Below are 15,920 nucleotides of genomic sequence, written 5' to 3' on the forward strand. Positions count from 1 at the left end.
TGGAAGCATAGCATAAAAATCACTGTGGCATATAATTGTAGAAGCTGGCCATGACCTCCTTGAATGTGTTTTGCTTTTTCATTTGCTCCTGCTGGTTTTTGCCTCATTTATGCATCTTTATCCGTGTGACCTTAAATACCCCTGCCTTACAAAGATCTGTCCTTCTTAGTCCAATTGACTGTACCAAAACACTTTCCCTTTTCACGGAGGTGTATGGGTGGAGGGAAAGGGGACAGTTCTTTCTTCCACTACCCTCAGTATGAATAAATGTTTTCTGACATCCGCCCTGAATGTCTCTACTCTTACTTTAAGCTTGTGTCTCTTGTGTTCAGGACTCTCCACAGAGAAATGTTTTCAATCAATTTATTCTTTCATTTCCTTAATTCATCGTAAATAGCTTAGTTAAACCTCCTCTTAATTGGCTATGTTCAGGGGAATGGAAACCCGGATTTTACAAACAGCACACATAATTTAAACTTTGTTAGTCCTGGTATAATTTTAATGAATGTCCATTATGTTTCCTGTGAGGCTAGTGTTCTTCCTGAACTGTGGTACCTAGAGCTGAATGTGGTACTCTCTTCACTGTTTTACATAACTATAACCTAATTTCCACTTTTGTATTTCAGGATTCATGAAATAAAACATTTCACTTGCAGGCATTTTTAGGTCATGCGAGTTCTATGTTATTTCAATAGACAATAGACAATAGGTGCAGGAGGAGGCCATTCGGCCCTTCGAGCCAGCACCGCCATTCAATGTGATCATGGCTGATCATTCTCAATCAGTACCCCGTTCCTGCCTTCTCCCCATACCCCCTGACTCCGCTATCCTTAAGAGCTCTATCCAGCTCTCTCTTGAATGAATTCAAAGAATTGGCCTCCACTGCCTTCTGAGGCAGAGAATTCCACAGATTCACAACTCTCTGACTGAAAAAGTTTTTCCTCATCTCAGTTCTAAATGGCCTACCCCTTATTCTTAAACTGTGGCCCCTTGTTCTGGACTCCCCCAACATTGGGAACATGTTTCCTGCCTCTAACGTGTCCAACCCCTTAATAATCTTATACGTTTCGATAAGATCTCCTCTCATCCTTCTAAATTCCAGTGTATACAAGCCTAGTCGCTCCAGTCTTTCAACATATGATAGTCCCGCCATTCCGGGAATTAACCTAGTAAACCTACGCTGCACTTTCTCGTCCACTCTTTACACACTACGGGCAATAGACCTACAAACCGGCACATCTTTGGGACGTGGGAAACGGGAACACCCGGAGGAAACACCCGCAGTTGCTGGGAGAACATGCAAACTCCACACTGACAGCACTCGAGATCAGAATCAAGCCCAGCTCTCTAGTGCTGTGAGGCAACAGCTCTACCAGCTGCACCACTGTGTCGCCCTGTCATGTAATTAATCTTCATTCCATGCCACAACCTTATGAACCATTTTTAATGCAGAAACACTTCACAGGGCACTGCTTCCACAGAGTCCATAGAGTTATGATGCACAGAAAGAGGACCTTCGGTCCACTGAGGCCAGGATTTGACCAGATTCAAGAACTGTTTTTACCTTCCATTGTCAGACTCTTGAACGACCTGTCATATGCTAAGGATGAATTTCTGATCTCTCAATGACCTTCCCATCAGCACCACTGTGCTAGCCTAAAACAGCACATTGTGTTCCTTTTGAAAACTCGTATTCTGGGTTTCCCTCGTCCACATTCAAAGGACTTCAGTTAATTTGTTGACAATTAATACATTTCATAAAGTAAGGCAGCACGGTGGCGCAGCTGGTAGACTTGCAGCGCCAGAGTCATAAGTTCAATCCTGACCTCGGGTGCTGTCTGCGTGGAGTTTGCACGTTCTCCCTGTGACTGCATAGGTTTCCTTTGGGTGCTTTGGTTTCCTCCCACATTGGTCGATAGGTTAATTGTTTTTTTTAAAATGCCTCTAATGTGTAGAGAGTGGATGTGAAAGTGGGGTAACATAGAACTAGTGTGAATGGGTGATTGATAGTCAGCATGGACAGAAGGGCCTGTTTCCATGCTGTATCTCTGAACTAAACTAAAGGTGTGCTGACTTTGCCTGGTCTTTTTATAGTTCCTTAAATGCCTGGTTCTTCTGTCAAAATAATTATCTACACCATTTTCTGTGTATGTAGTCCACTATACTTTTTCTCCTACTTTTTAAGGTTACATATTCAATCCAGTGAGTCTTTTCCAGAGTTGAGGTCATGTTGGGAGATCACCATTGTTCAGTGATCATTTCTGCAAGGACCTTTGTTTCACCCTAGTCTGGGGCTTGGGTCAGGTCCCTGGGATTGCCTACCTTCATACCATTCATTTCTCCAGTATATCGCCTCTACAAATGTAAATTCCTTTTCTAAGTTTCTCATTCTTATTTGATAAATGGTTCCTTGCTATTTCAGGATATTTGTGACTTCTGCTGAGAACCCAGTTACAAAATAATGGTTTAATATGCAAGTTATATCTTCACCACCTAGACATTTCAGTCTTTGCCTGAAAGGAACCCATGTTTACATTTGCCATTCAGCCTTGTGTAGAAAATAACTGCAAAAGGAAATCATTGGGATTAAGAATGGAAGTAAAATGGAAATCCATATACATGCAAAAGAGTTGTTGAAGAAGATACTGGATAAATTTAGTGCAGGCTTGTTAGCTAATTCACTGCATTTGCAACAAGTTGTGGCAGTGGAGTTACGTTGGGCGTATAGGTCTTTTTTCATCCCTCAATATTAATTGCTGTACCAATTTAAACACAGATTATACAATGAAGCCTAATTATTCCTGGAGTCAGTTTTATCGGAGTGAAGAATATTTGCATTGAAAACCCACAAAATTGGATTTTTAATTAACTGATAGAATATGTTGAACACTAGCCAGTTGACTGTGTGGGTCACTTTTAGCTTCCAGCTGGAAATTCAGCAGTTAGACCAGTAATGAAGGGGACGTGATTAATCTTACAGCTGCTAACCCAAGATGCTGAGACACGTTCCTGGTTTAATTTCAGTCCTACTTGGGAGATTAGCTTCTCCTTATGTCATTACATACCATGGCAAATTTTCACTCGAATTAGCATTGTTTATAGTGTTTCGAAACAAAAATGACTAACCTTTCACATGTGGTACAATTCCACTTGAGCAAGACAAGAGAGTCAAGAGTGTCCTATTGTCATATGTCCCGAAACAAAACAATGCCATTTTTACTTGCAGCACCACGGGTTTTTAAACATAGTACTCAATTAATAATATAATAAAGAAACATAAGAACAGAAGTTCAATAAATTTTAAAAAAAACACAATACAGTGGGAAAAACAAAGCAAAACGCAAAGTCCCTTGTGCAACTAAGGCAGTTTGGAGTTTAGTTGGAGTGAGTAGTGTTCAATAGCCTAATAGTTGTTTGGAAAAATCAGTCCCTGTACATGGACGTTCCAGTTTGCAGATTCCAATACCACCTTCCCGATGGCAGGAGTGAAATGAGAGCATGGCCAGGGTACTGTGGGTCTTTGATGAAGCTGGCTGGCTTCTTCAGACAGTGCTTCATCCCTTTGATGATGAGGAGGTTAGTACCTGAGATCGACTGGGCAGTGTTCACCACTTGTTGTAATTTCCTTCAATCGTGGGCAGTCAAATTGCCGAACTAGGCCATGATGCAACCAGTCAATATGCTCTCTATCTTACACCAGTGGAAGTTCAAAGGAATATTCGTCAACATGCCGAATCTGCTCAATCTTCTCAAGAAGTAGAGGCGTGGGATTTCTTTATGATTGCATTAATGTGCTGGGTCTTTAGCGATATGCATGCCCAGGTATTTGAAGTTGTTGACACTCTCCACCACCGACCCACTGATGAAGACAGGTTTGTGTATCCTCGGCCTTCCGCTTCTAAAGTCAGCAATCAATTCCTTGGTTTTACTGACATTGAAAGCAAAGTTATTGTTCTGGCATCATTCAATCAGTCGATCGATCTCCTTCCTATACTCTGGCTTGTTATTATCTTCGGATTATTCACCTTGTTGTGGTGAAGAAGGTTTTGTGCCTCCATGATTCCGAGAGCGAAGCCATCGGAAGCACTAACTTCTGGTGCTTGGCGGTAAGGTCGAGGATGAGGGTCCAGACTAAGAATGATCCAATGAACAAAACCTCAAAGGCGGACCAGGCGGACAAAGTTATCTTGAACTCAACGGCTGTGAAGGCGGATGAAGGCTGCAACAAATCTATCAGCTCCAATCGTCTTGGTTCCCTTGCCATTGGAATTAGTTGTTTGATTTGTGAAGGACCGTGTGCCTCTTGGAGTGCAACATCAAGTACACGTTAAACAAACACACGCACAGGCATCTTCGTTCTGACATCGGAACGTAGACCATCATCCTCAACCTCGAGGGACAACCACGACGATTATCTGTAATTTTTCCATCAATGGTGGTGTCGCCTGCGAATATAAAGGAGTTGGAACTAGGGTGGCACAGTGACGCAGCGGTAGAGTTGCTGCCTTACAGATCCTGAGACCTGGGTTCGATCCTGTCTACGGATGCTGTTTGTACAGTTTGTATGTTCTCTCTGTGTGACCGTGTGGGTTTTCTCCGGGTGCTCCTGTTTCCTCCCACACTTCAAAGACGTACAGGTTTGTAGGTTAATTGGCTTTTGTAAAAATTGTAAAATTGTCCCTAGTGTGTAGGATAGTGTTAGTGTACGGGGTGATCGCTGGTCGGGTGTGGACTCGGTGGCCGTAGGCCCTGTTCCCACGCTGCATCTCTAAAGTCTAAAGTATCTGCCTCCACTGGCATGGGTGCAGAGTGATTCGAGAAGGGGGGTGAACACACAGCCTGAAGGTGCCCCTGTGCTGGTGGTTATCAAGGAGGAAATGTTGCCAATTCATACCGTATGTGTTCTGTTGATGAAATTGAGCTGCAGTTTTTGAAAGGATTTTAGAATTATTTATTTATTAAATTAAGTTTCAATTCGACCCCCATAAGAGAAAAAGTTTGGCTTAATCAATCACTTGAATGCCGAGTGATTTGTGTGTATGAATGGGACAGAAATCGGTTCACAAATTTGAACAAGATTAGTGTTGATTATTCCTTGGTATTACTTCATTCACACACACTACATATTACAACTAACCACAGGAATGTCAGCTATGCACTGAATGCTCATTAGCTGAGATGTTTATGTTGAATTGTTGAAATGTGGTTTTGTGTTAGCTAATGGTAGCTAAAGGGAAAATAAACACTGCTCAAAGCAACTTTATGCAAGTTTCAGTGATGGTAATTTTTGCTAATGGATCCTTTAATGTATATGCAACCTGTCAAGAGAAATGAGCTTTTAAATGGGGCTATTTTAATAAGGGAAAACTTAATACTGCTTTTCAGCAGTGTCTAGCCAGAGGGAAGGGCAGAATCAGAAATGGTTCATAGAAACATAGAAAATAGGTGCAGGAGTAGGCCATTCTGCCCTTCGAGCCTGCACCGCCATTCAATATGATCATGGCTGATCATTCTCAATCAGTACCCCGTTCCTGCCTTCTCCCCATACCCCCTGACTCCGCTATCCTTAAGAGCTCTATCTAGCTCTCTCTTGAGTTCATGTAGTTCTTGGCAACATTTTGACGAAATTGATTCAAGTGTGAGTGAATTTTACAAGGATGAGTAATGCTTTTGCTTCTGAGATGAACTTTTATCTCACTAGTTTCTGTGAGACTCCGGCCTTAACTTTCAATAGGCTTCTTACTGTAAGTGAAATGTTCAACTTGCATTCCTCTGTGCTTCAGTGAACATATTGTGGGTTCAAACAATCTTTTTGCGTTTCTACGATACCACAATATATCCTGACCATTTCAGTGCTAGTTGCAGCTGCTGCTGATGCTGGAAATCTTTTCTCTGTTGAGATTGTGAGCAGTGTTCCTGACCCCATGCTATTCATGTGCCAGCTTTGCTTGTAGGTTTCCGGAAAGCTGATGCCCATTTCACTGCACGGGGTGTGTTCTGCTTTATTTTGCTGCAGATATTTCCCACATTCTTACATGATTACTATAAGCTGTTTGACGCTGTGCTGCAAATTGAGCTCTAATTGAATTCGGTAAATGAGTGAATACTGTAGAGTGGCTGTCGGGGCAAAATCCGCATGGTTACTTCTGGCTGCATTCACACTGCAGAGCCAGATTCTCAGCTTTCCTGCAACTGTACAGACCAGCTCATCTGATCACCGGGTTGATTTCTTCAGAACATAGTTGCAACGGATGTTATATTTTTTAAAAGGTTGTGTTCCTTCTCTAATGCATTTTCTATTGATTGTGTTTGCTGGCTTGTAAATTAAGCTGAACTGGGGTTGATTTGACTTCAGAGAGAATGTTTAGTTCGCTCTCTTTTCCCCCCCCCCCTTTGCAAAAGTAGTACAACCTGCACTAGCAAGCTGAAATGGTCCAGGAGATATTTTGAGTTCATTTATTGAACGTGATTGGCCTGTCTAGGTTTCTGCAGAATTCCTAGATATTGGAGTGCATGCGAAGGAACCTGGTAAAGTATCTGGGACTTAAAGGTAAGACAGATGGCTGTTTACAATGTGAAGCATGACTGTAATGGAACAGCTTGAATCAGCATTCCCAACGTAGATCACAAGTGCAACACCTGGGAATGCTGTGATGTTGATGCAGTTCATGCCTCTATCTTTGAACTGGTATTGATCTCCATTGAAAGCAAAATTCTGCATTGATTCCTAATGCAGAGCTGGAGATGACACTGGTGTCCTGTTTTGATGGGTGAAAAATAAAAATACAGCGCTTGTTTTGCAAGTATGCTTTGTTGTGGTCTGTTTATTCTCAAAATCTGTTGATATGCTGCTTGAGACTGCATTGCCAGGGGATGTTTAGCTAAATCTACAGTGGGTTAAGGTGGCTAAGTAAATGAGGGGACACTTTCCAATACAATATATACTGTATGATTTTTATCTATGAAATGAATACTCTGCATATACATTGCTAATCAGCATAAAGTTCTGTTTGCAACATAATTATGATTTGAATTAACTGCATTTGAGGAGAAGATTTGAAATGACAGAAGCTGTCACTGGAGAGTTGCTACTGTTGAAGCAGAATTAAGCAGAGACAGCAGCTGCTGCCCAGTATTATGGCTGACTTCTCTATGATTGCTCAGCAAGTTGAAGTCAGACTGCATCATTTCTATCCTATTAAAATCATATCCACAAGTTTTTGATGCAATGTGCGGTGCTGACAGAACTGTTCTTAAATAGTTAATGTTGTGGTATTAAGACCATTAAAAAATATGAAGTAAAATAATGCTGCACATCGCTTCTACCCAATTGAGTTGCAGTTTCTAAGATAATGATTCGGTCTGTGCCCTCATAGAGCTCAGCATTCAGGCATTAACTGATAAGTACCAAATGCCATATATATATATATATATATATATATATGAATGTGACTGTGCCTTTAAGAACTATGTGTATCCACAGGCACAATCATAAGATTGGATGGCACAGTGGTGCAGCAGGTAGAGCTGCTGCCTCTCAGTGCCAGCGAATCAGGTTTGATCTTGACCTTGGATGCGACCTTGTGGAGTTTGCACGTTCTCCCTGTGATCGTGTGGGTTTCATCCAGGTGCTCCAATCTCCTCCCACATCCAAACGATTTGTGTATTTGTAGGTTCATTGGCCTCTGTAAATTGCCCCTAATGTGCAAGGAGTGGATATGAAAGTGGGATAACAGAGAACTAGTGTGAACTAATGATCAATTGTCGTTGTGGGCTGTAGGGGCTGTTTCCATGCTGTATCTTTCAATTAATCAATCAATACGATGATGCACACAAGTGCCAGCCAATGACAATATTCAGTAAGAAATTGTCTAATCATTTTTCAATAAAACATTAGGCAGTGTTGCACAGGACCAAGTTCATGAGTTTATAGGAGCCAAATTAGGCCATTCAGCCCATCAAGTCTACTCTGCCATTCAATCATGGCTGTTCTCTCCCTCTCAACCCCATTTTCCGGTCTTCTCCCTATAAACCCTGACACCCATACTAATCAAGAATCTATCAATCTCTGGCTTAAAAATATCCATTGATGGCCTCCACAGCCTTCTGTGGCAATGAATTCCACAGATTTACCACCCTCTGACTAAATAAATTACTCTTCATTTCCTTTCTAAAGGTACATCCTTTTATTCTGAGGCTGTGGCCTCTGGTCCAAGACTCTCCCACTCGTGGAAACATCCTCTCCACATCCATCTTTCCAGGCCTATCCCGGCCTTTCATTATTTGGTAAGTTTCAATGAGGACGCCCCTCATCCTTCTAAACTCCAGTGAGTACAGATCCAGTGCCTTCAAACGCTCATCATATGTTAACCCAATCATTCCTGGGATCATACTCGTACAGGGCGGCACGGTAGCGCAGCGGTAGAGTTGCTGCTTTACAGCGAATGCAGCGCCGGAGACTCAGGTTCGATCCTGACTACGGGTGCTGCACTGTAAGGAGTTTGTACGTTCTCCCCGTGACCTGCGTGGGTTTTCTCCGAGATCTTCGGTTTCCTCCCACACTCCAAAGACGTACAGGTATGTAGGTTAATTGGCTGGGTAAATGTAAAAATTGTCCCTAGTGGGTGTAGGATAGTGTTAATGTACGGGGATCACTGGGCGGCACGGACTTGGAGGGCCGAAAAGGCCTGTTTCCGGCTGTATATATATGATATGATATGGTAAACCTCCTCTGGACCCTCTCTAACGCCAGCACATTATTCCTCAGATATTGGGCCCAAAATGGCTCACAATACTCCAAATGCCGTCTGACGTGCCTTATAATGCCTCAACATTACATCTCTGTTTTTATATGCTAGTCCTTTTGAAATAATGCCTTGGCCCAACATGTCTGTGCTGACCATGATGCTAATCTAACTGATCCCATCTGCACATGGTCTGCATCTATCTATTCCCTGTCTGTTCATGTGTCTGTCCAGATGCCTCTAAAATATTGCTATTGTATCTGATCCAACCAACTCCTCTGGCAGAACTGTGTGTTTAAAAAAAAAATACTTTGCACATCTCCTTTAAACTTTCCCCCTCTCACCTTAAACCTATGCCCACTAATATCTAACATTTCCATCCTGGGAAAAAGGCTTTGGCTATTTATCTTAGCTTTGCCTCTTATCATTTTATACACATCTATCAGATCTGCCCTCAGCCTCCACTCCTGAGAAAACAATCTAAGATTGTCCAATCCTTTTCTTATACCTATACTCTCAAATCCAGGCCACACCCTGGTGAGACTCTTTTGCACCCTCCCAAAAGCCATCCTTGCTCAATTAGGGCAACTTGAACTGCACACAATATGCTAAATGAGGCCCAACTAAAGATTTGTGCAGCTCCAACATGACTTGCTTACTTTAATATTCAATAAAATGCTATTGATGGATGCAAGCAACTGGAGATGCTGGTATACAAAATAGACACAAAGTGCTGGAGTAACTCAGCGGGTCAGGCAACGTCTCTGTAAAACGTGGATGATAGGTGACGTTTTGAGTCGAGACCAATATTCAGACCGAGTCTGAAGAAGAGTCCTGATCCGAAATGTCACCTATGCATGTTCACCAGAGATGCTGCCTAACCTGATGAGTTTTTCCCAGGACTCTGTCTTTTAAAAAAAAATGCTATTGATTTTGTTTACTCCCTTCCCTTTACCCCCACCCTTTCCCCCCTCCCCCCTCCCCCATATTGTTGGCAGCATGGTGGTACAACTGATATAATTGCTAAGTCACAGCACCAGAAACTTGTGTTCAATCTGATCTGACCTCAGATCCTGTCAGTATGGAGTTTGCACTTTCTCCCTGTGACCACACGAGTTTCCTCCAGATGCTCTGGTTTCTCCCCATGTTCCAAAGACTTGCAGATTGGTAGGTTAATTGGCCACTATCAATTGCCAATAATGTGTTCGAGAGTGGCAGAATCTGGGAGAAATTGATGAGAATGTGGGTAGAATAAAAAAGTGTTTTATGTCGGTGTAACGTAAAGGGCAGTTGATGGTTGGCACTGACTTGGTGGACTTGAGACCAACTTCAGTACTCTGATATCACCAGTAAACTCTGTTATCACCAAGATAACCACTTATGAGGTGTTTGCGCAGTAATCAACCAGAACCAGAACCAGAACCCACCGTTGACCAAAACATAACTGGACCACCCATTTTAATACAGTGGTTGGAAGACTAGGCAGAAGTTGGGTATTATATCACTTGTTATTCATTAATCTGCTATTTTAGAGTTTAAACCAAATCACTAATGCTTTCAACTTAGGTTATGAGGTTATTTTACTGTATGTTCTGTGCACATTTTTGATTTGTGTATTATGCAGATCTTTATGACAATAGACAATAGGTGCAGGTGTAGGCCATTCAGCCCCTTGAGCCAGCTTCGCCATTCAATGTGATCGTGGCTGATCATTCACAATCAGTACCCTGTTCCTGCCTTCTCCCCATAACACCCTAACGCCGCTATCATTAAGAGCTTTATCTAGCTCTCTCTTGAAAGCATCCAGAGAATTGGCCTCCACTACCTTCTGAGGCAGAGAATTCCACAGATTTACAACTCTCTGACTGAAAAAGTTTTTCCTCATCTCCGTTCTAAACGGCCTGCCCCTTATTCTTAAACTGTGGCCCCTGGTTCTGGACCCCCCCAACATTGGGAACATGTTTCCTGCCTCTAACGTGTCCAATCCCTTAATGATCTTATATGTTTCAATAAGATCCCCTCTCATCCTTCTAAATTGCAGTGTATACAAGCCTTGTCGCTACAGTCTTTCAACATACGACAGTCCCGCCATTCCGGGAATTAACCTAGTGAAATTACGCTGCACTCCCTCAATAGCAAGAATGTCCTTCCTCAAATTTGGAGACCAAAACTGCACACAGTACTCCAGGAGTGGTCTCACTAGGGCCATGTACAACTGCAGAAGGACCTCTTTGCCCCTATACTCAACTCCTCTTGTAATAAAGGCCATAATGCCATTAGCTTTCTTCACTGCCTGCTGTAACTGCATGCTAACTTTAAGTGACTGATGAATAAGGACACCCAGATCTCTTTGTACTTCCCCATTTCCTAACTTGACACCATTCAGATAATAATCTGCCTTCCTGTTCTTTCCACCAAAGTGGATAACCTCACATTTATCTGCCATGCATCTTTGTGTCATCTGCAAATTTGCTAATGTTACTTTTAATCCCTTCATCTAAGTCATTAATGTATATTGTAAATAGCTGTGGTCCCAGCACCAAGCCTTGCGGTACCCCACTAGTCACTGCCTGCCATTCTGAAAGGGACCCGTTAATCCCTACTCTTTGTTTCCTGTCTGCCAACCAGTTTTCTATCCAAGGCATCACAAAATGCTGGAGTAACTCAGCAGGTCAGGCAGCATCTTGGAGAGAAGGAATGGGTGACATTTCGGGTCGAAACCCTTCTTCAGACTGATGTTTTTTATTTGGATCCATGTCAGCACTCTACACCCAATACCATGTGCTCTAATCTTGCCCACTAATCTCCTATGTGGGACCTTATCAAAGGCTTTCTGAAAGTCCAGGTACACTGCATTCACTGGCTCTCCCTTGTCCATTTTCCTAGTTACATTTTCAAAAAATTCCAGAAGATTCGTCAAGCATGTTTCCCCTTCATAAATCCATGCTGACTTGGAACGATCCTGTTATTGCGATCGAAATGTTCTACAATTTATTATTTTATAATTGACTCCAGCATCTTCCCCACCACTGATATCTGGCTAACTGGTCTATAATTTCCTGTTTTCTCTCTCCCTCCTTTCTTAAAAAGTGAGATAACATTTGCTATCCTCCAATCCACAGGAACTGATCCTGAATCTATAGAACATTGGAAAATGATCGCCAATGCGTCCACGGTTTCTATAGCCACTTCCTTAAGTACCCTGGGATGCAGACCATCAGGCCCTGGGGATTTATCAGCCTTCAGTCCCATCACCAACACCATTTCCTGCCTAATGCGAATTTCCTTCAGTTCCTCCATTACCCTAGGACCTCTGTCCACTAGTACATCTGTGAGATTGTTTGTGTCTTCCTTATTGAAGACAGATCCAAAGTACCTGTTCAACTCATCTGCCATTTCCTTGTTTCCCATAATAAATGCACCTGCTTCTGTCTTCAAGGGACCCACATTTGTCTTAACTATTTTTTTCCTCTTCACATATAAAGAAGCTTTTAATATCCTCCTTTATATTCTTGGCTAGCTTATTTTCGTACCTCATCTTTTCTCCCCGTATTGCCTTTTTAGTTATCTTCTGTTGCTCTTTAAGATAGTCCCAATCCTCTGGCTTCCCGCTCGTCTTTGCTATGTTATACTTCTTCTCTTTTATTTTTATACTATCCTTGTCTTCCCTTGTCAGCCACGGTCGCCTCATACTCCCCTTAGAATCTTTTTTCCTCTTTGGAATGTTTAGTCCCATTGCAATCTTTAGTCCCATTGTTTTTGCATTGAGTTGTCTGAATCTTGTTTTTTGCCAGCATTGCTCAGGATCTGTCTTCCCGAGGGTCCCAGCTTCCATCTCAGTGAGAATCAGGGCCACTCCTAAAACAAGTGGCCAACTGCAGTGACAGCATGGTGTCCTTACTGCTGCGGTCTCACTGCTGAGGTCTCACTCCTGAGGTCTCACTGCAGACTTGAAAGCTATCAAAATTGTTGTTTAAATTGAATTTACAATCAATTGATAATCATAATTAGCTGTCCAAATTAAAAATGTCACTTAAATTATAATGGTTTAAAGATAATTTAAAGTGTGTGTGTGTGTGTGTGTGTGTGTGTGTGTGCGCAGGCTCACATCCATTTAAAATATTGCAGCCCTTTTCTTATTTTCTTCCAGAACTTGATTTATCCACTGATTCAACTTGGGTGGGGTTCTCTTGGTGTGGGATCAGATTTCCTAGTGTGAAAGCACAGAAGTCCTTCAGGTCTGTTGATAAGTGTAGGAAATATTAATATTTCAGTAATTGAAAACCAAAACACTGGAAATTGAAATAAAACTGGAAATGTTGGGAACAATCAGCAGGTCAGCCAGCGAATGTGGAAAGAGAAACAGAATGATTATTTTGGGTTAAAGACATTATATCAGACCCTGTATGTAGGTAAACCAGTTGAATTCAAGTTGTGGAGAGGATGAGTGAGCATTGACCAGGCCAATGTGATATCTCTGATGGGATGAGGCTGAAGCTGCTCAGGTGATTCTAAGGTTCCAAAGGTCATTTGTTCATGAGGTTAATGAGAGAATTAGGGAGAGAGGGAACAAAGGCTCATGTTTATTGCTGGAACCAGTTATCAAAGGGAGAATGTGTAGAAAAGGAACTGCAGATGCCAGTTTATACCGAAGATGGACACAAAGTGCTGGAGTAACTCAGCCGGTCAGGCAGCATCTCTGGAGAAAAAGGATTGGTGACGTTTCGATTCGGGATCCTTCTTCAGTTTTGAGTCTGACAAAGAGTCCCAACCCAAAATGTCACGCATCCTTTTTCTCCAGAGATGCTGCCTGACCTGCTGAGTTACTCCAACACTTTGTGTCTATAAAAGGGAGAATGTTGGAAATGCCCAGCAGATCGGGCAGTAGCTGTGGAGCGGGAAAAAAACCGGAACTAACCTTTCAATTATTGACAGTTTTCCTGAACTGGCAAAAGCATTTGGCAACCAAGGCAACCTTTTGAAGTGCAGGCTCTGTGGTAAGACCACAGGCAGTTTGTAAACTGCTATGTGTAACAGATGGCAAAAACATGAATTGAAAGACAGAGACACAAGAGACTGCAGATACTGGAGTCTAGAGCAAAAATGAAAGTGCTGAGGGAACTCAGCAGGTGAGGCAGCAAGTGTGGTGGGAAATGTACAGTTGCTGTTTCAGGTCAAGATCGTTCCTCTGGACTGAAAGAGTGGAGGGGAGATGACCAGTGCAAAGACGTGAGAGGTGTGAAGGCAATAGCTTGCATGTGCTTCGTGGATCTGCATGAGGAAATGTGGATGGAGTTAGAGGACAGGGGAGTGAAGATAACAACAGAGGCTGGGATGTGATAGGTGGAGGTACCAGAGGCTGCAGATGATAGAATCTGATGGGAAAGGAAGAGAGAGTATGGAACCAAGTAAGGCAGGTGGGGTAGGTAGATGAGAATGTGGGGGGAGAGGACCCGGTGGGATGACAATGTGGGTGATGGAGTGGGTGGGTGAGAGAGGGCAGGTATAAGTAGGTGTTAAATGCAAGATAAATCTGCTTTTTGCAATAAGGAGACAACCAGGAGATATTCTGCCGAACCCGATCAGATCTTTTATGAAGTGGGGTCCTGACCTGAAACATCACCTATAGACAATAGACAATAGACAATAGACAATAGGTGCAGGAGTAGGCCATTCAGCCCTTCGAGCCAGCACCGCCATTCAATGCGATCATGGCTGATCACTCTCAATCAGTACCCCGTTCCTGCCTTCTCCCCATACCCCCTCACTCCGCTATCCTTAAGAGCTCTATCCAGCTCTCTCTTGAAAGCATCCAACGAACTGGCCTCCACTGCCTTCTGAGGCAGAGAATTCCACACCTTCACCACCCTCTGACTGAAAAAGTTCTTCCTCATCTCCGTTCTAAATGGCCTACCCCTTATTCTCAAACTGTGGCCCCTTGTTCTGGACTCCCCCAACATTGGGAACATGTTATCTGCCTCTAATGTGTCCAATCCCCTAATTATCTTATATGTTTCAATAAGATCCCCCCTCATCCTTCTAAATTCCAGTGTATTCAAGCCCAATCGCTCCAGCCTTTCAACATACGACAGTCCCGCCATTCCGGGAATTAACCTAGTGAACCTACGCTGCACGCCCTCCATAGCAAGAATATCCTTCCTCAAATTTGGAGACCAAAACTGCACACAGTACTCCAGGTGCGGTCTCACCAGGGCCCGGTACAACTGTAGAAGGACCTCTTTGCTCCTATACTCAACTCCTCTTGTTACGAAGGCCAACATTCCATTGGCTTTCTTCACTGCCTGCTGAACCTGCATGCTTCCTTTCATTGACTGATGCACTAGGACACCCAGATCTCGTTGAACTCCCCCTCCTCCTAACTTGACACCATTCAGATAATAATCTGCCTTTCTATTCTTACTTCCAAAGTGAATAACCTCACACTTATCTACATTAAACTGCATCTGCCATGTATCCGCCCACTCACACAACCTGTCCAAGTCACCCTGCAGCCTTATTGCATCTTCCTCACAATTCACACTACCCCCCAACTTAGTATCATCTGCAAATTTGCTAATGGTACTTTTAATCCCTTCGTCTAAGTCATTAATGTATATCGTGAATAGCTGGGGTCCCAGCACCGAACCTTGCGGTACCCCACTGGTCACTGCCTGCCATTCCGAAAGGGACCCATTTATCCCCACTCTTTGCTTTCTGTCTGTCAACCAATTTTCTATCCATGTCAGTACCCTACCCCCAATACCATGTGCCCTAATTTTGCCCACTAATCTCCTATGTGGGACCTTGTCGAAGGCTTTCTGAAAGTCGAGGTACACCACATCCACTGACTCTCCCTTGTCAATTTTCCTAGTTACATCCTCAAAAAATTCCAGTAGATTTGTCAAGCATGATTTCCCCTTCGTAAATCCATGCTGACTCGGAATGATCCCGTTACTGCTATCCAAATGCTCAGCAATTTCGTCTTTTATAATTGACTCCAGCATCTTCCCCACCACTGATGTCAGACTAACTGGTCTATAATTACCCGTTTTCTCTCTCCCTCCTTTCTTAAAAAGTGGGATAACATTTGCTATCCTCCAATCCACAGGAACTGATCCTGAATCTATAGAACATTGAAAAATGATCTCCAATGCTTCCACTATTTCTAGAGCCACC

General features: G+C 42.9%; 1 protein-coding gene across 5 annotated transcripts in view; it reads left to right on the forward strand.

Annotated features, from left to right (window-relative positions):
* The window catches only part of cdk14 (cyclin dependent kinase 14), a 520,407-nt gene that overhangs the window by 111,499 nt on the left and 392,988 nt on the right, over positions 1-15,920 (forward strand). Inside the window, exon 1 of one of the 5 annotated variants that reach the window (XM_078417397.1) lies at positions 6,140-6,270. The exons of 2 other annotated variants lie outside the window; for them this stretch is intronic. The gene's annotated coding sequence lies outside the window, so the exon portion shown is untranslated. Of the gene's footprint in view, positions 1-6,139; positions 6,271-6,430; positions 6,551-8,265; positions 8,287-15,920 lie in introns of those variants that run through there. 2 more of the 5 variants (XM_078417387.1, XM_078417406.1) reach the window with 2 other exon arrangements.

The sequence above is a fragment of the Rhinoraja longicauda genome, chromosome 2, assembly GCF_053455715.1.
Source record: "Rhinoraja longicauda isolate Sanriku21f chromosome 2, sRhiLon1.1, whole genome shotgun sequence".
In the NCBI taxonomy this organism is placed as follows: Eukaryota; Metazoa; Chordata; class Chondrichthyes; order Rajiformes; family Arhynchobatidae; genus Rhinoraja; species Rhinoraja longicauda.